Source organism: Bubalus bubalis, chromosome 19, assembly GCF_019923935.1.
Source record: "Bubalus bubalis isolate 160015118507 breed Murrah chromosome 19, NDDB_SH_1, whole genome shotgun sequence".
NCBI classification, from domain to species: domain Eukaryota; kingdom Metazoa; phylum Chordata; class Mammalia; order Artiodactyla; family Bovidae; genus Bubalus; species Bubalus bubalis.
In genome coordinates, this window is record NC_059175.1 from 25720393 (window position 1) to 25739985 (window position 19593).

Sequence of the window (19593 nt, forward strand, 5' to 3'; positions counted from 1 at the left end):
CTTACAAGGCAATAATATCCAATGCAGGCCACCCTCTTTTCCTTGATACACATTTCCTTAAGATCATTTATATTACTAGTTTATACATAATCAGGTCATTAATTCATGGTACTGAGAAAGAGTTCATTCCTTAGACTCTGAGTTGCCCACAAATCATAGTTTATATATACTACAGAGGAAATGGAAGGCTGAGATTACATGACTCATGCAGTATTCCTCAGATAACAGGTGCCAGTGCTTTTAGCTTCTACGCAACAGAGGCAGAGCCACTGTTTAGTTGAGTAAGAGAGGCTACAGAATCAAGAGCTATTCTAGGAGATAAATGAAAACACAGGTGAGTAGGCTTTGAATTATAAGAGGAATACAACTATTAATGTATAATTGGGACACGGAACATCGCTAAATTTGTTTTCATGTTCTGTCCCCTCTCCTACTCTCATGAAAGGAAAAAATTCTTACCCTCTGCATCAGCTTCTGGGCTCCCCTTTGGGGTAGGGAACCTTAGTAATGGGCAAAGCAGAGGAAAAAAAGGAAAAGAAATCCAAGAGACTGAGTTGATTTACACCAGATCTGGGGGAGAACTAGGGAAAGTGAGCAAAAAGCTTTATGGGCTTGGTGTCAGGAAGAAACTTCTTTTTCTAGCAAAATGGCGAGTGAGAAGCAGAGCCTAGAAGACTCTAGAGCAGCTTCTACACAAAAGGACTAGGAACAGAAACCAGAAGCTTAAAAATTCTTGCTTTGAGTTATGAGCAAGCAAAGAATGGAATTATTCTTAATTACTCTTGGTTATTTCACTGTTATGTTTCTTTGAGTGAAACACCTTGGCAAGACTGGGTCACTTGGAGCCCTGGGGATTTTTGGATCACAGTTGGAGAATAACACTTTGTTTCTGAAGACATTCGTTTGGAGTAGAATTAGAGTTGTCTTCATGGGCATGTGGTTAGCGCAGTGACATATGTCCCTATGCTCAAAGGATCCCACTGTAGTGTGAAATTCTTGATACATTTATGTATGTATCTGTGTCTTGTGAGTGAAGTCTTGTGGGACTGTGGAGCATGTGTGTAGAGTAAAGAGGACTGGTGGCAGTCAGGCAGCCTCTGGGAGTGGGGCATGGTGGCTTGATCCCAGTGCCTGAGATCTAGAACCACTAGGTGGCACAGCAGAGTTTAACCGCTTGCTCACTTTGATCCAGGAGCTGAGTGATCCCTGATGGACCATAATGTTAGTCGTTTAGTCATGTCCGACTCTTTGCAACTCCATGGACTGTAGCCCGCCAGGCTCCTCTGTTTATGGGATTCTCCAGGCAAAAATACTGTAGTGGGTTGCCATGCCCTTCTCCAGGGGATCTTCCTGACCCAGGGATCGAACCCAGACCTCCCACATCGCGGGAAGATTCTTTACCATTTGAACTACCTAGGAAGCTCCAGGTCATCACAAATTGGAGTGATTCCTGGTACAGACGTTTAAAGATTCTTGGAGTCTGTCCAGAGATGGGTCGGTGGGAAGAAGAAATGCCTGACCTGACTTCCTCCTGGATAGCTGATAGGAAAGCGAACCTGGCAGAATGGGACTCAGAGTGCAAGCTGTGCTCCGTGTCGCAGGGCCTGATCTCAGAGGCGTAAGCGGGCTGAGTTCTGCTCTGTTCTGGCAGGTGTCTTTGTGGCCTGGAGTACTCCCTTGACCAGCTCTTTGTGTTGGGGCATACTGTCTTCCTACTTCCGGCCTTTCTGAGTCTGACTTGTGTTTGTCTCTACTGGTCAACACAGAGGGCCTTTGGGGAGGAACCACTAAATACAAATTGGATAATTCTGGTGATTCCCCATACCAGTTAAATACTCTATTTCCATGTAAAACTGGCACTGCACACTTTAACTAGATGGTAACATTCATGCCAGTAATTTGAAATTTTAGTTTTCTTCGGTTAGGATGACATTAAATAGCAAATAAAAAATAGCATAGCAAGTTGATAGAGATCATCGGAAGAAAGGACAAAGTTTTATATTTTAGTACCTTCAATAACATTTCCTCCTTGCTTTTAGAGCAAGAACGTGAAAGAAAGTGAAGTCGCTCAGTCGTGTCCGACTCTTTGCGACCCCGTGAACTGTAGCCTACCAGGCTCCTCTGTCTATGGGATTCTCCAGGCAAGAATACTGGAGTGGGCTGCCATTTCCTTCTCCAGGGGATCTTCCCAACCCAGGGATCAAATGCGGGTCTCCCGCATTGCAGGCAGACGCTTTACCCTCTGAGCCACCAGAGAAGTCCCAGGGGCCCTCGTTTTTCATTTTGCACTGGGACTCACAAATTAAATAGCCAGCTTCAGGGAGGGAAGTTTGTAAGATGTCATTGCTAAAACAAGGGTGGGCTGAAACTGATTTAGGTTTAAGATAGAAATAGGCACAACATATTTTACCACTGGAAATGATGGAATTACTTTTGTGGATAATGTGCTACAGAACTCAGGATCTCTTTAGGATTCTATTGTATGGCAGGTTATATCTCAAACCATGATTTCCTACAGTGTCTTTATATAACTTCGTATTTTCTGGGAAATTCCATCAGTTGCAACGTAGGGCATTGCTTGAATACAGGGGCCATTTGCTTATATTGATATTTACTGAGTTTTCCTAAGATCTTTACTTCTTTACATAGAGTCACTGTCTCCATTTAGAATGATATTTGTTGGATTGTCTACCGAAACTTGTGTTCCACCATCCATAACTGCAAAGTGTCAGCCCAGCCAGAGACTACATTTCCCAGTTCCCCTTGCATCTTGGTGGGGTCATTCTGGCTATTGGAAAACAAACAAGTGAAAATACAATATGTCATTTCTAGGCAAAGATGTTTAAGAAGTGGGTGTCCTTTCCTTGATTCTTTACACTTTTGTGGATCAAGTGCAGAGGAATCCAAGACTTAGAGAATGGCAGAGCCACAGGCAGAGGAAAATTCACTTCCCCAGTTGGCGCATGGAAGAAAGCTGCCTGGAACATGCGCATTGAACCTGGTCATGCAGTAACTACAAAATAAACTCCTATGTTAAGCTTCTGAATTTGGGGAATTTCCTTATAACAATTAGCTTACTCTAATAACTCTCACCCAAATCCATAATAGACTGACTTAAGTCTCAAGTAACCTTTAAAAAAATGGAATCTATGCTTCTAATTTTACAGGTGGAAGTCAAGGTCTTGGAAGTTAAATTATTTTCTCATGTAAGTGTAAATAGCTGCTAGCGGAACCACAGACAAACACCAGAGAGCCTGTCTTCTAGTCCAGCTCACTCTCTACTTTGTTGGTGATGTATTCTAAAGGGCAAACTTAGTAAATATCTATCTATGATATGTTTTTGGAAGCAATATTAGGTAGAGAACTGCAATAGCATTTCTTACTTAAAAATCCTAGTAGAAACAAATTAGTCAATGTATAATTTTTCATGATGTCCTATTGAGTGTTACTCAATTTTGTTAATTACAAAATCAATCTTTTTCTTTTAAATATAATTTAAAGGTTTCATGAAATGCTAATCTTTTGCTATGTATGTTTAATTTTAAATGAAAATCAGGGTAAAGAGATCTTGTTTCACTTACCAACAATTTTCTTTATAGCAAACTTTTGTTAGAACATATTCATTAACATTTCCCAAATGAGAAAAGAAATGCCAGTTATGAATGCTATAGTTTAAAATTGAATGGCATTTTTGGAGAATGTCAAGAGATTTCTATGAACTCCATCTCCAAAGTCCCTGCTCCCTCAAACAAAGGAATCAAATCAAGAAAGAAAAAAAGCACAAGAGAAAGAATGTGTAAGTTCTTTCCCTGTTTGAAAAGTGAATGGTGAAGGGTGAAAACAGTCTAGTGCTTCTGGCTTTTTCATAAAAATTGTAGTCAAAGAGTGATTTTGTAGAAAGTGGGTACAATAATATATGTTAGTGTGATGTATTTTGAGTGGGAAATGGTAATAAGCAGTGAATGTGGAGAGTGGTTCTCTTTTGGGTGGAAGGATTAGGAGGTTTTTATCTTCTGTGTTAAGTATTTCTGTAATCATAGGATTTTAGGAATTAATAACTGCTTCTGTGAACATCAAACCTCAATTTTGCACACCTGAATCAGACCACACACCATGTCAGTTCTGCAAGATATTGGTTGAAAATTACTGAAAAATCTGTCATATCTCATAGTGAAGCAAACTGTCAAAGGCAAAATTTTAAGGCGTAAAGTTGTCCATATGAGAGAATTTACACGGTGGCGACATATGGAGGCGTCTGTGTAAATAAAGTTTGTCAGACTTGTGTTTGTGATGTGGATGTGCAGTCCTCCTCTTTTCTCAGATCTCCTTTCCTGGTTCTTCAGACTTTCTTAGCACTATTTTCATCGTTAGCATTGGTTTCACTACATTTTTGGATTGAGGGTGGAGGAGGAGACAGGAAGAAGGATATTAACCAGAAGAGAAAGCACTCTTCAAGGCAGGCCACGATCTGCGGAAATCTCTCAAAGGTGTCTCTCAAAGCACTCCTGTTCTTAATTTTTGTTGAAACCATGCACACCCCTTTGATGTACTTGGTCTAGTAATACACACCTTCTTCCTTTACAGCCAGTCATATGAACTTATTTACATCACAAGTCTCTGCCAGAGGCCAGGAAAGAGATCTGTACAGTAATTCCAAACACGGTCAAAAAAGGAAGTGGCTCAGTAGTTTTCATAAAACTCAATGACACCTATCAAATGGCATTAGAAATATTTAGGAAGGACTATTCACAATTGCTTCAAACTGACATGATAGTACCTGTCTCAGATGAAATTGCACATTACTGGATAGCTTTTAAAACAATTCATCTGAAGTCATGCAGTCAGCAAGGCAGTGTCAACTGCCCAGAAAAACAGATGTTAAGTGGTGATTGTACTTTGAAATAGAAATGAAGTCAAGGGTCTTCTATTGTTTTGAGTAAGTCAAGCCGTCTAAAAAGGAAAACAATTTAAATGAAAAACATTCTTTTATATTGTGGTTTTTTTACTCGTAACTCACATTGTGCTTGCTGTCTATATGTGCCATCCTGTCTATTAATATAACCAGGAGGTAATTCTAAAAGCAAAGATTGTACATAGTTTTGCTAGTAGAATTAGTTGTGTAACCTTAGGCATTCACTCACCTTGTTATATTTTATTAGAAGTAGACTTAATTATAAAAGCAACAGTATGGGGAGTAAGCAAGCATAAAATCATTAACCATTCAATTTGCAAATTAAACAACAATAAATGTGCTGTAATATATCACACATTTATGACCCAATCTTTAACAATCAAATCTTTTTTATCTAAAAATATGGAAATTTTTGAATTCTCAGAATAATGCTGGCCTTTTAAATTTCATCACTAATGCTGTGTGCTGAATTTAAACACGTTCAATAGTACCAAGAAGCATCTTGCTGTCAAAGCATTTATTTTTGTTCAGTTGCACTCTTTTAACCAGTCTTAGGGTACAAGCCTCCAAAAGTCAGTTTGCTCTCACAATCTGTACCCCTGCAATATTTCAATCCCCAGCTGGAGAGTCTCTCATTCACTCTCTTGTGGAGAAATCATCATCCAGGCTTGCTAAATGAGGGCAGAAGGCTCACTCAGCTTTCTTTCCCTACTGTGAAGTAACAGTGACCTTTCCTCGTTGTTTTGAGGACAGTCCAACGTCATGATTAAGATGAGATCTAGCAAGAAGGTAGGGCTCATGTCTTGTTCTAGCATCCAATGGAGTTTGGCCAGCTCATGTGTGTATATATGTATGTATGCATGCATGTTGTTTGCATGGATTTGCATCTTTAGAAGAGTGATACAGATTTACATAGCACAGTGATTTTAAAGAACTGGTTAAGTTTTAGATATTAATTAATATGTTCTTCATAAGTTTACAAACCTGAGGTGTGATTTAGTCCAGTGGTCTCTTGGCATACAATGCACTGACAGCCAAAATCCTGTTTACCAAATCTGAGGCTGTTGCTCATGTGTTTCAAACCATACTCCATATTTTTAAAAATGAATTAGGGCACTTGCTTACAGACTGTATTAATGACTTTCTAAAATTTGAAAACCAAAAATTTAAAATAATCAGCTAATATATTCAAATACCCAGATGTTTGGCATTATACATTAAAATGGCTGGATATTTTTGTAGAGAGTCCCTATCCCAATGTTTGAAGTCAGGTAGCTGTGGTCTATGTCAACTACGAAAATAAGCATTGGCCCACAGTGGACTTGACTTTGCCCAGAGTTTATAAAAGATTATTTTATATGCAAAGGAATCAGGCAGTGCACTTAATGGAAATCAGGCATCATGCCTTAGAAACATGAAGTAGCCTGTCTTCATCACCTAAACAAGGGATTTTATGTTTGGAAGAAGCCCATGGATGCTAGTATTGCCTTGATTGCTGCTGCTGCTGCTAAGTCACTTCAGTCGTGTCCGACTCTGTGCGACCCCATAGATGGCAGCCCTCCAGTCTCCCCCGTCCCTGGGATTCTCCAGGCAAGAACACTGGAGTGGGTTGCCATTTCCTTCTCCAATGCATGAAAGTGAGAAGTGAAAGTGAAGTCGCTCAGTCGTGTCCGACTCTTAGCGACCCCATGGACTGCAGCCCACCAGGCTCCTCCGTCCATGGGATTTTCCAGGCAAGAGTACTGGAGTGGGGTGCCATTGCCTTCTCCGACTAGGTTCCACTAGATATAAATACATGATGTTTTATTTTACCTTATTTTTTACGACTGCTTTCTTCCCTTTGTATCTCTCTGTCATCAAGTTTCATTGGATATTTCTGCTATGTTCTAATTTCTAAACTTAGAGAACTGAGTGTGCTTCCTCAAATGCCAGTCATAGGCTCTTTCAAAAAACTTAAGCTGATTACTTTATGAACATTTATCAAATTGGTATTTTATTGCACTACCTTTTCCAGTTTAAGGTGTTGGCAAAATTTTAATGATGGTCCTTTTTGTGTCTGCTTTCAGATTGGTTATGTGGTTGAACTGAAAAAAAAAAATAGAATTTAAAATCAGAATATTTGGGTCAAATTTTGATTTTTCTGCTTTAAGGAGTCAACCACCCAGAAATTTAGTTTTTTCATCTATAAAATAGAAACAGAAGAAAATCCTGCAATATGTGAAACATGGATGAGCCTTGAGGGTATTATGTTAGGTGAAATGAACCAGTCACAGAAGGATAAATACTACATGGTTACACTAATAGGAGATACCTAAAATAGTCAGACTCTTAGAAGCAGAGTAGAGTGGTGGTTGCCAGGGGCTGGTGAAGGGGGAAATGGAAGGTTGCTAATAACAGGTCCAAAATTTCAGTTATGCAAAAATGCGTAAGTCTTAGAGGTCTGCTGTAAAACATAGTGCCTATAGGTAATACTGTATCGTATACTTAAAAATCTGTTAAGAGGATAAATCTCATGATAAGTGTTCTTACCACAGTGAACTAAAAATTTTAAAAAGCCAGGAAGAGTTATATTTGCCTTAAGTGTAGTGGACACATTTGGGAATGATCTGCTTATTACAATCCAATTGTTCTGAAATCACCCCTGGCCTACAGGTAGGCCTTGATAGCCATATTTGCTGTACATGGACCGCCCCCACTGGCCAAAGATGTATGGACCAGGAAGGGGTATCTTTTCAAACTGAACTGTAGCTGTAGTTCCCAGCTACACTCTGCTGGGAACTTGAAGGTGAGACCAGGTAACTGTAATTCAACTGGACTGGTCTCTTATCAGAGGATAAGTAAACAGGAAATCTTGATGGTCAAATTGGATGCAATGAAACAGATACACAGAGAGAAGCAGAGTAAGTGATGAAAAGGACTACCCTTAGTTCCTTTTGGCCTTCCAGGTCCTGGTTCCAGCCTTTCCTTAAGCTGATTGCCCCTTGGGTTTTATGAAATGATGATGATGATGATAAAATGTCTTTCTTTCTTAAAATTTGACATTGATTTCTGTTATCTGCTTCTAAGAGGACTGACTAAACCACCTAAGATGTGCTAAGTATTAAATCATAATATTTGGAAGACTTTGTAAACCATTTTAAACACTACAAGTATTATATGATTATTATTGGAAAATGTCCTGATTCAAGAAGGGTGACTATGAGGTAGAACAATGTAGGAAGTACTCGGGAGCAGATAGGATCCTTAGTTAGAATCTCTTTAATATTCTGTGTAAATGTGTGTTACTCTACTACCTCTAGTCAATTTTGCTTTTAGTCTAGTGATAACATGAGAAATGGAAAAAATTTGGCCTAAGAATGGTCTGATTTAACATTTTTAAGGCAAATAATTTTTGTCCTCTAAATATTTTTGAAAGTGACTTATAAAAATCCAGTAACATAATAACCTAAGAGAATTAATGGCAATCCTGAATCTTCATATATATATAAAAGATCAATTGATAGAACTGAAATTAGTGATTGAAAATGGGAAGCATAATAGTAATTATTAGCAAATATTCTTTTTTAAAAACTTTTTATTTGTGACATATAAATGTGTATTTTGTGTTTGCTTTCTGACCTGAGGCCCAAGGATGCCTGGTCTGGGTGTGGGGATGCCGGGAGATTTAAAGAAAATGATTCTTAAGTTCATATATATACCAGACATAATCCATAGATGTGATAAATGCATTAATTTGTATTAAAAACAATTAATACTTATTAAATAGTTACATGGACTCTATATAATTCTCACAAACCTAGATATTATCCCCATGTTATAAATGAGATCTCTGGGATTTGGAGTGATTTAATAACTTGTTCGGGCTTCCTTGGTGGCTCAGATGGTGAAGAATCTGCCTGCAATGCAGGAGACATGGGTTTGATCCCTGGGTTGGGAAGATCCCCTGGAGAAGGGAATGTCAACCCACTGCAGTATTTTTGCCTGGAGAATTCCATGCACAGAGGATTTTGAGGGCTATAGTTCATGGGGTTGCAATGAGTCAGACATGACTAGGTGACTAACACACACACACAGTAACTTGTTCAATGTTAAACAGGTAGAACTAATTTGCTTCTAGTCAGCATCAGTCCTGAGGTCTTAACTATCATATTACTTTACCTCCAGTATAAATATGATTAGGTTGAACCAAGATTGAGCATGTGCAAATATTAGCAATTTCAGAATTCAACCTGAAATTAATTTTAACTATTAGCTCATATAAAGCACTAATTTGTTTATATACATAATCAAATCTAATGTATTTTAGTGATGTATGTTTTCTTATAATTCAGAAATAAAAAATACATCTACTGTCTTATGGTGGATATCTTAGCCTGAGTTTCTAGAAATATAGAGCTGGAACTGGAGATTAAATTCTTTGGCTTTATTGGGGAGTGAAACATTAGAATAACAATAAAGAAAAGAAGAAGTGAAGCAGGGGAGAAAGAAAAGCGAATAATTGTAAATTTCTGAGCTTGCCACAGCTCAACACACACACACACACACACAGAGCTGACTTCTCAGGTTACAGGTCATCATCTTCTGCACATTCTACCAGTACAGTCTGTCAGAAACCTGAAGGCAAAGGGGTTCATCTGCTGGATCTTTCCTGTTTTCTCACTCTCACTGATCAAAGTTCACCCTCTCTAGGTTAATTTATCTGGTCTCTCTCTGTGGGCAGATCGCCTTCATGATCCACGTCTGGAAGTTATAGAAGCCAGAGCCCACCATGGGTTCAGTCTGACTAGGTGATATGACTAGATGATATCTGCTGTGAGTTCTTTTTAAATTTTTATTTATGTATTATTTTTGGCTGCGCTGGGTCTTTGTTGCTGTATGTGGGCTTTCTGTGGTTGGGGTGAGCAGGGTCTACTTTCCAGTTCCGTTGTGCAGGCTTCTCATTGTGGTGGCCTTTTTTATTGCAGAGCACCAGGCTCTAGGCACACAGGCTTCAGGAGTTGCGGCACGTGGGCTCTAGAGCACAGGCTCGGCAGTGGTGGCCCACAGACTCTTCTGCTCTGCGGCGCGTGGGGTCCTCCTGGACCAGGTTGAACCCGTGTCCTCTGCATTGGCAGGCCGGCTCTTATCCACTGTACCACCAGGAAAGTCCCATTGCTGTGAGTTCTGATGCAGGAGATTGACTAAAGTGGTGCTGACACCCAGTCCTCACCCCAGAGGGTCCTGAGACATAGTGTTGGTACCTGCAACAGCAACAACTGAGTTGTTATATTGAACAAGGAGTTGATGCCCAGAGGGCAGGGTGAACCAAGAAAATCTAGGGAGGCTCAAAAACTAGATCTGATATACGAGAACCTCAATTTTATTGGCAGGTTTGAAGAATTCCTGGTACTCGTAAAAAACTGAAAAATCAGAGAAGAACACAGCATTTTCTCCTGTAAATAGGTTAATAATTATTTTCTACTTCTTTTCTTGGGTTGCCTTACTACAAGTCATTCTTAATGAAATCACAGTTTCAACATTATGCTTGTGGGAAGCGGACTTCTCCCACCCCCAACTCTGTTTCTGCTGCAAGAACCGTAGAAAACAAAAAACCTAGTCTGCAATTCAGGAAAGATGGACTAAGAAACTTATCTGGCACAAAAAGGAAAGTTGTATCATTTCTAAATATCCAAGGCTTATCCATCTTTGAGAAAAGATGTTTGCAATTTTTAAAGCCCTCCAGTGACCATGACTTTGCCTTTACTCTCATTGGAAAGATAGTACCTTCCATGATACAGTGCCTCTAAGCACTGCTATATGAACTAAATCTTGAGAATGCTCAATTCCCCAGACCGCATTTCTGTTGCTGTTGGATGAGTCTCGTTTCAATATTGGCTAGAAATGACCTTTCGTAGTTCATCCATTCTGAATTGCCCATAGCTTGCAGTATTAGGATGTCAGCCAAATTGAAGAAAATGTAATCTTAGAACGCAGTGTATTACTAATTTTCTCCCCTCTCTTTAGATAGGTTTTCCAAGTAAAGCCTAGTGATAGGAAAATGGAGTGGGGCAGAGGAGACAAGGCAAAGGAGATTTTCTGGAATCCCGTGCTCTGAGGTTGCCACTGAAGTGTGCAGCCATATGGCAGCAGTCAGCATTGCCCCTGACGTCCAGCTCAGTGATGGCAGGACAGTCCCTTCAGGTGGAGAACAAATGATAAGATGATATGTCTTGTCTGCCTGTGTAAGGAAACTGTGTGTGAATACAACACTTCATGAAAAATCATGCTTGTTCTTTTCTTTCATGAACAAAACTCCCTTTCCTATCTAAAACCTGCCGCAGAGCAAAGACATGATGGAAAATGTTTCCACACCAGGGAGTTTGAGATCCCTGGAAACCTATTTACTTGGCATGTACCTTTCACAACTATTAGGTTTTGTAGTTTGAAGACTCTTTATAACTTTAATTGTAGTTCACTGTGGAGCTGGCTTAAATTCAGTAGTTAAAGGTCAAAATACAATTACATAAGGAATTGGCAACCTCGATCAATTTGAAAGTGGCTCACATTTTCATCTTATTCTTTCATGGCCCCAGATTTGAGTATTTCTTAGAGAGAAATATTATATATATATAATACATATTATATATATAATACATATTATATATATATATATATGGAGGAAAAAGAAATGAATTTCCAACATTCTGTGGTGATGTGACAAATTACAGCATGATTTTTTTTTTAAGTTCATAGTAGAAACTTGGACAATATCTTATTTTCCTTGTAACTCCCCATCCTTCCATCCTCAGAACTATACTGCTTAGGTGAGGTCTTTTTTGTTTCTGTATATTTCATTTTTGAAATACTGGGAGCACAGAAATGGTCAAAGGCAGATAAGCAAAAAAAAAAAAAAAAAAAAAAGAGAGAGAGAGAGAGACTGAAATGTGTGTATCTGACTACAAGTTTACTGTTTAGGCTGTAACAAATATAAAGTTCTAGAAATACTTTAGGTCAAAGTCCTGGCGTTTTCATATAAAATGCAGCCCTTTTAGAATCATTTAACTCCATTCAACATCATTATTATTTGTAACACTTGATGCCTGGCCAGTGATAGGTAGTCTGGAAGAGAAGATATCCTACTTTGTCTAACCTTGAGTGAAGCAACATGCAAATGACATTCCTAAATCACTTCATTCGTCCCCAAGACTCTTTCAATTCACACCAACCCTGTGACATAGGCGGGTCCAATATTGTTTTTCTCATTTATAGAGAGGAAAACTGAAATTCCAAGGAAAAACTTTACTTGCCTAAGATTATCCAAGAAGTGGTGTATGGGACTTAAATATACAATACAAGACCACCTTACCTGACTTCTGAGAAACCTGTGTGCCAGTCAAGAAGCAACAGTTAGAACTGGACATGGAACTGCAGACTGGTTCCAAATTGGGAAAGGAGTACATCAAGGCTGTATATTGTCACCCTGCTTATTTGACTTATATGAAGAGTACATCATGCGAAATGCTGGGCTGGATGAAGCACAAGCTGGAATCAAGATTGCCAGGAGAAATATCAAAACCGAAGATATGCAGATGATACCACCCTCATGGCAAAAAGCAAAGTGGAACTAAAGGGCCTCTTAATGAAGCTGAGAGAGGAGAATGAAAAAGTTGGCTTAAAACTCAACATTCAGAAGACTTAGATCATGGCATCCGGTCCCATCACTTCATGGCAAATAGATGGGAAACAATGCAAACGGACAGACTTTATTTTCTTGGCTCCAAAATCACTGCAGATGGTGACTGCAGCCTTGAAATTAAAAGACGCTTGCTGCTTGGACAAAAAGCTATGACTATCCTAGACAGCACATTAAAAAGCAGAGACATTACTTTGCCAACAAAGGTCTGTATAGTCAAAGCTATGGTTTTTCCAGTAGTCATGTATGGATATGAGAGTTGGATCATAAAGAAGGCTGAGCGCTGAAGAATTGATGCTGTTGAACTGTGGTGTTGAAGACTCTTTAGAGTCCCTTGGACTGCAAGGAGATCCAACCAGTCAATCCTAAAGGAAATTCACCCTGAATATTCATTGGAAGGACTGATGCTGAAGCTGAAGCACCAATACTTGGGCTATGTGATGTGAAGAGCCAACTCAATGGAAAAAACCCTGATGCTGGGAAAGATCTAAGGCAGGATGAGAAGGGGATGACAGAGGTTGAAATGGCTGGATGGCACCACCAGCTTGATGGGCATGAGTTTGAGCAGCTCCGGGAGATGGTTAAAGATAGGGAAGCCTGTTGTGCTGCATTTCATGGGGTCACAAAGATTTGGACATGACTGACTGACTCAACAACAACAACATATTTTTCACTGTGGGACTCCAGTGGTAATGGATACAGATGTTGTCAACCGCAGGGCAAGACACAAACATTTAGATCAAGCTACACACAAAAACAGTAGGTAGAGACATTACTTTGCCAACAAAGGTCCGTCTAGTCAAAGCTATGGTTTTTCCTGTGGTCATGTATGGATGTGAGAGTTGGACTGTGAAGAAAGCTGAGCAGTGAAGAATTGATGCTTTTGAACTGTGGTGTTGGAGAAGACTCTTGAGAGTCCCTTGGACTGCAAGGAGATCCAACCAGCCCATTCTGAAGGAGATCAGCCCTGGGATTTCTTTGGAAGGAATGATGCTAAAGCTGAAACTCCAGTACTTTGGCCACCTCATGTGAAGAGTTGACTCATTGGAAAAGACTCTGATGCTGGGAGGGATTGGGGGCAGGAGGAGAAGGGGATGACAGAGGATGAGATGGCTGGATGGCATCACTGACTCGATGGACGTGAGTCTGAGTGAACTCCGGGAGTTGGTGATGAACAGGGAGGCCTGGCGTGCTGCGATTTATGGGGTCGCAAAGAGTCGGATGCAACTGAGTGACTGAACTGAACTGAACTGAAGTTAATGATTGTTGTTGTTATTCAGGTTAATGGTAGCTATTTATAAATCATCCTGAGTAGGTTGTTTCATCTGCTGAAGCTGGAGCTACTCAACTGGTGCTCCAAATTTCCATCAGGCCAGTTGCTAAAAAGAGTCATGAAAATATATAATTCACCTTCTGTGTGTGTGTGTGTGTGTGAGTTCTTGTAGACATGAGCATATATTATGTACACACACATATATTCAATAGGCACACACATACATTTTTGTACCTTATCAATCATCTACTTTTGTCAAACATTATTCTAAGTACCAAGAGCACAGTGCTAAGCAGTAATAAAAGAAGAACGTGTTAAATTTACAATAAGATACATTTTTGGTTTCTGATTGTCAAAATTTTTCCAGTTATATTTAAAAAATAGTGATGGACACTCATATGCCATTCTTGATAACATAAAGAGGTACCAACTTTGGGGAGAGAATTTTGGTAATATGTATCTAAGGCATTAAAAATGTGCTGTAGAGTCAGCTGTTCAACTCCTAGGAATGTATCCTATAGACATCAGGAGGCACTCAAACGTATTGTACATTTGGAAGTTGCTAAGAGAGTGGATCTTAAAAGTTCTCATCACAAGGGAAAAAATTTGTAACTATATGTGGTGATGGATGTTAACTAAAATTATTGTGGTAATCATTTTTATAATATATACATAGATCATTATACAATAAAGCTAGTACAGTATGGCAATCATATCTCAATGAAATTTTTCAAAGTGAAGCTGTGGAACAGATAAGAAATTGCATATTTGGGCCTGAGGGCCACTTGAGGCCCACAGATGTGTTTTCTTTAGGCTGCATGCTTTGTTTTGGTTTGATTTTGGGGGGCAGTGGGTTGTATTAAATTTTAATTCCTTTAAGATGGCCAGTTTAGACACTGGCTCCATGACTCCTTATTGTCTTAAACAAGTCTGGTTCAAACATTTATGTACTCACCTGGTCCCTGTAGGCTTTTGAAACTGCAATTTTTGGATTAAATTTTTTCTGAGACCAATGTCAATTATGTTTATTTCCCACTGGAACTCACTCCCCTGCTCCCTCCCCCTAAAAATGATGTGATCAAGATTTAACTTCTAGGGAGTTTGATTAATGTTTATAAGAGAGGAAAATTATAAATTTAATAGTTCAGTTCAGCCGCTCAGTCTTGTCTGACTCTTTGAGACCCCATGAATTGCAGCACACCAGGCCTCCCTGTCCATCACCAACTCCCGGAGTTCACTCAGACTTATGTCCATTGAGTCAGTGATGCCATCCAGCCATCTCATCCTCTGTCGTCCCCTTCTCCTCCTGCCCCCAATCCCTCCCAGCATCAGAGTCTTTTCCAATGAGTCAACTCTTCGCATGAGGTGGCCAAAGTACTGGAGTTTCAGCTTTAGCATCATTCCTTCCAAAGAAATCCCAGGGCTGATCTCCTTCAGAATGGACTGGTTGGATCTCCTTGCAGTCCAAGGGACTCTCAAGAGTCTTCTCCCACACCACAGTTCAAAAGCATCAATTCTTCGGCACTCAGCCTTCTTCACAGTCCAACTCTCACATCCATACATGACTACTGGATGAACCTTTGTTGGCAAAGTAATGTCTCTGCTTCTCAATATGCTATCTAGGTTGGTCATAACTTTCCTTCCAAGGAGTAAACATCTTTTAATTTAGAATGCAGTAATAAAAAAGATAATGAGAGTTATCATATATTTACTCTGATGTGATTATTCTAGGTAGTTTACATACGTTAATGCATTTAATACTTGTGACAATCCTACAGTTCTAACAATAGTGGTAAGAACTCTTATTGCTCTTATTTTGTGGATAAGGAGACTGCCACAAATAAGTGATTTTTCCAAAGGTTTAGGTAAAGGGTAGGATCAAAATTTGATTTCAGAGAGTCTGCCTCCCTTTTTAACCAATATACTTAACTCTATATATTCATAAAATGGAATTCTATTCAGCTATTAAGTATGCTAGGAAAGTGTCCAGGAGAACAGACTTTAAAGTGTTTAAGGTAGTTCTCTTATCATGTGAAATCCTGAGTATTATTTCATTTTTTTCTCATTTAGATTTTCTAATAATGAATACATATGTAGTGTTTCTAAAATAGACATAAAATGTTATTTAAAGAAGAAGAAGAGCCAAAAGAAGGTTTTGTATTAAAAGAAGATTAATAGCAATTCAAACTGGGCTGCATTCTCTGGTGTCGCTGTGACGTGTCACCTTTGAATGTGCACAAGGCAACTGCAAGATGATCATCCCTTACAAAGCTTTAAGCCTAGTCTAAAACAGCCCAAATGCCCATTTTCTTTTTCTGATGCAAACCATGCATATTGTCACACCATGAGCAATAGCATGTGAATGTCCCAAGTGAAACTTAGAGAACAAACTAAAACACCCCTGTAGAGGGAGGTGAAATCAAAACTGTAGTATTCACCAGAAGTCCTCATTCTTTTATGATAGACACTAAAGCAGTGACCCTATGAGTTGTTGTATCTGAGATTCCAGCTGCAACACACTGAGGACAGTACTTTGCTTATTTCTGGAATATTGCTGTGTTCAACTCTGGATACGGTAACTGGTATTAATGTCCTTTGTGGCATTCATGACATATGCGCATATGGGAATGGTAGACAACTTCAAGGAGACATGGTAGGAGGTTCAGCCTCATATATATGCTCAATCCCTTCAAGACTAGAACCCTCTAAGTATGATTTATCAAAGACCATTGCTAAATAGTAACACCAGAAAGTGATACCATGGATCCAACAGGTAGTAGCTTCTAAGTCCCCAGAGTTTGGAGGCACATTTGCCTTCAAAAACAGAATGTCCAGAATGAGAAGTTGTTGTTGTTGTTCAGTTGCTAAGTCGACTTTGACTCTTTGTGATCCCATGAGCTGCAGCACATCAGGCTTCCCTGTCCTTCACTATCTCCTGGAGATTGCTCAAACTCATGTCCATTGAGTCAGTGATGTCATCCAACCATTTCATTTGCTGTAGCCCCCTTCTCCTGCTGTAATCTTTCTATCATCAGGGTCTTTTCCAATGAGTCATCTCTTCTCATCAAGCAGCCAAAGTATTGGAGCTTCAGCTTTGGTATCAGTCCTTCCAATGAACATTCAGGATTGATTTCCTTTAGGACTGACTTGGAGAAGGCAATGGCACCCCACTCCAGTACTGGAAAATCCCATAGATGGAGGAGCCTGGTGGGCTGCAGTCCATAGGGTCGCAAAGAGTCAGACACAACTGAGTGACTTCACTTTCACGTTTCACTTTCATGCATTGGAGGAGGAAATGGCAACCCACTCCAGTGCTCTTGCCTGGAGAACCCCAGAGACGGGGGAGCCTGGTGGGCTGCCGTCTATGGGGTTGCACAGAGTCAGACATGACTGAAGCAACTTAGCAGCAGCAGCAGCAGCAGCAGCAGGACTGACTGGTTTGATCTCCTTGCAGACCAAATGAGCAGAGCACCAGTAAAGTGGAAGAACAGGTTCCATTGCAAGAGAAATGTGCAAATCTGAAAAAAGATGTCTCTGAATGAAGCACAAATGTAAACAACTGGGATAGTGTGAAGAGCTCACAATGTCGGGACCATTGCTGTACAGTAAGTTATATTCAAACTCTATGTTATTATACAAAATTCAGGTGTTGTGAATAATACAGTGTAGAGGAGCTAAGTAAGTTTACTTTTAAAACAATGGGCGTATGCTAATTTGTGTCATATACCAATGAGGTACCCAAAGATAGGCAAAGGCTAATTCTTAATAGCCTTGTAGGATCACCCAAGATGGAAGAGTCATAGTGGAGAGTTCTGACAAAATGTGGTCCTCTGAAGGAAGGAATGGCAAACCACTTCAGTATCCTTGCCTCGAGAACTCCATGAACAGTATGAAAAGGCAAAAAGATATAACACTGAAAGATGAACTCCCTAGGTTGGTAGGTGCCTAGTATGCTCCTGGAGAAGAGTGGAGAAATAACTCCAGAAAGAATGAAGAGACAGAGCCAAAGCGAAAGCAACGCCCAGTTGTGGATGTGACTAGGGATGGAAGTAAAGAACAATGGAGCACAGGAATCTGGAATGTTAGGTTCATGAAGTTGGTGCTGGACAGGAAGGCCTGGCGTACTGCAGTCCATGGGGTCACAAAGAGTCGGACTCAACTGAGTGACTGAACTAAACTGAACTGAACTGAAACAGGAGATGACAAGAGTGAACATCAGCATTTTAGGAATTAGTGAACTAAAATGGACGAGAATGGGCAAATTTAATTCAGATGACCATTATATCTACTACTGTGGGCAAGACTCCCTTAGAAGAAATGGAGTAACCCTCATAGTCAACAAAAGAGTCCAAAATGCAGTACTTGGATGCAGTCTCAAAAACAACAGAATGATCTCTGAATATTTCCAAGGAAAACCTTTCAATATCACAGTAATCCAAGTCTATGCCCCAACCACTAATGCCAAAGAAGATGAAATTCAATGGTTCTATGAAGACCTACAAGACCTTCTAGAATTAACACCAAAAAAAGATGTCCTTTCTATCACAGGGGACTGGAATGCAAAAGTAGGAAGAGATACCTGCAGTAACAGGCAAGTTTAGCCTTGGATTACAAAATGAAGGTGGGCAAAGTCTAGCAGAGTTTTGCCAAGAGAACCCACTGGTCATAATAAACACTTTCTTCCAACAACACAAAAGATGACTCTACACATGGACATCACCAGATGGTCAATACTGAAATCAGACTGCTTATATTCTTTGCTGCTGGAGATGGAGAAGCTCTATACAGCCAGCTAAAAAAAGACTGGAAGCTGACTGTGGCTCAGATCATGAACTCCTTATTACAAATTCAGACTTAAATTGAAGAAAGTAGGGAAAAACACTAGACCATTCAGGTATGACCTAAATCAAATCCCTAACAATTATACAGTGGAAATGACAAATAGATTGAAGGGATTAGATCTGATAGAGTATCTGAAGAACAATGGACAAAGGTTCATGACATTGTAAGAAGGTGGTAATCCGCAAGAAAAAGAAAGGCAAAAAGTCAAAAAGGATGTCTGAGGAGGCCTCACAAATACCTGAGAAAAGAAGAAAAGCTGAAGGCAAATGAAAAAAGGAAAGATATACCCATCTGAATGCAGAGTTCCAAAGAGTAGCACAGAGAGATAAGAAAGCCTTCCTCAGTGATCAATGCAAAGAAATAGGGGAAAACAATAGAATGGGAAAACAATAGAATGGGAAAACAAGAGATCTTTCCAAGAAAATTAGAGATGCCAAGAGAACATTTCATACAAACAAGGGAACAATAAAGGACAGAAATGGCATGGATCTAACAGAAGCAGAAGATATTAAGAAGAGGGGGCAAGAATACACAGAAGAACTATACAAAAAAGATCTTCATGACCCTGATAACCACAATGGTATGATCACTCACATAGAGCCAGACATCCTGGAATGCAAAGTCAAGTGGGTCTTAGAATGATTCACTATGAACAAAGCTAATGGAGGTGATGGAATTCCAGTTGAGCTATTTCAAATCCTGAAAGATGATGGTGTTAAAATATGCCAGTAAATTTGGAAAGCTCAACAGTGGCCACAGGACTGGAAAAGGTCAGTTTTCATTCCAATCACAAAGAAAAGCAATGCCAAAGAATGTTCAAACTACTACACAATTGCACTTATCTTGTATATTAGCTAGCAAAGTAATGCTCAAAATTCTCCAAGCTAGGCTTCA

The 19593-nt window shown here is 39.6% G+C and overlaps 1 long non-coding RNA gene across 1 annotated transcript in view; it reads left to right on the forward strand.

Annotated features, from left to right (window-relative positions):
- Positions 1 to 266: 266 nt before the first annotated feature.
- Positions 267 to 19593, forward strand: part of LOC112580672 — a 30800-nt gene continuing 11473 nt past the window's right edge. The window contains exons 1-2 of the long non-coding RNA XR_006546579.1: positions 267 to 334; positions 17312 to 17462. This is a non-coding gene — a long non-coding RNA (uncharacterized LOC112580672). The remainder of the gene's footprint in view (positions 335 to 17311; positions 17463 to 19593) is intronic.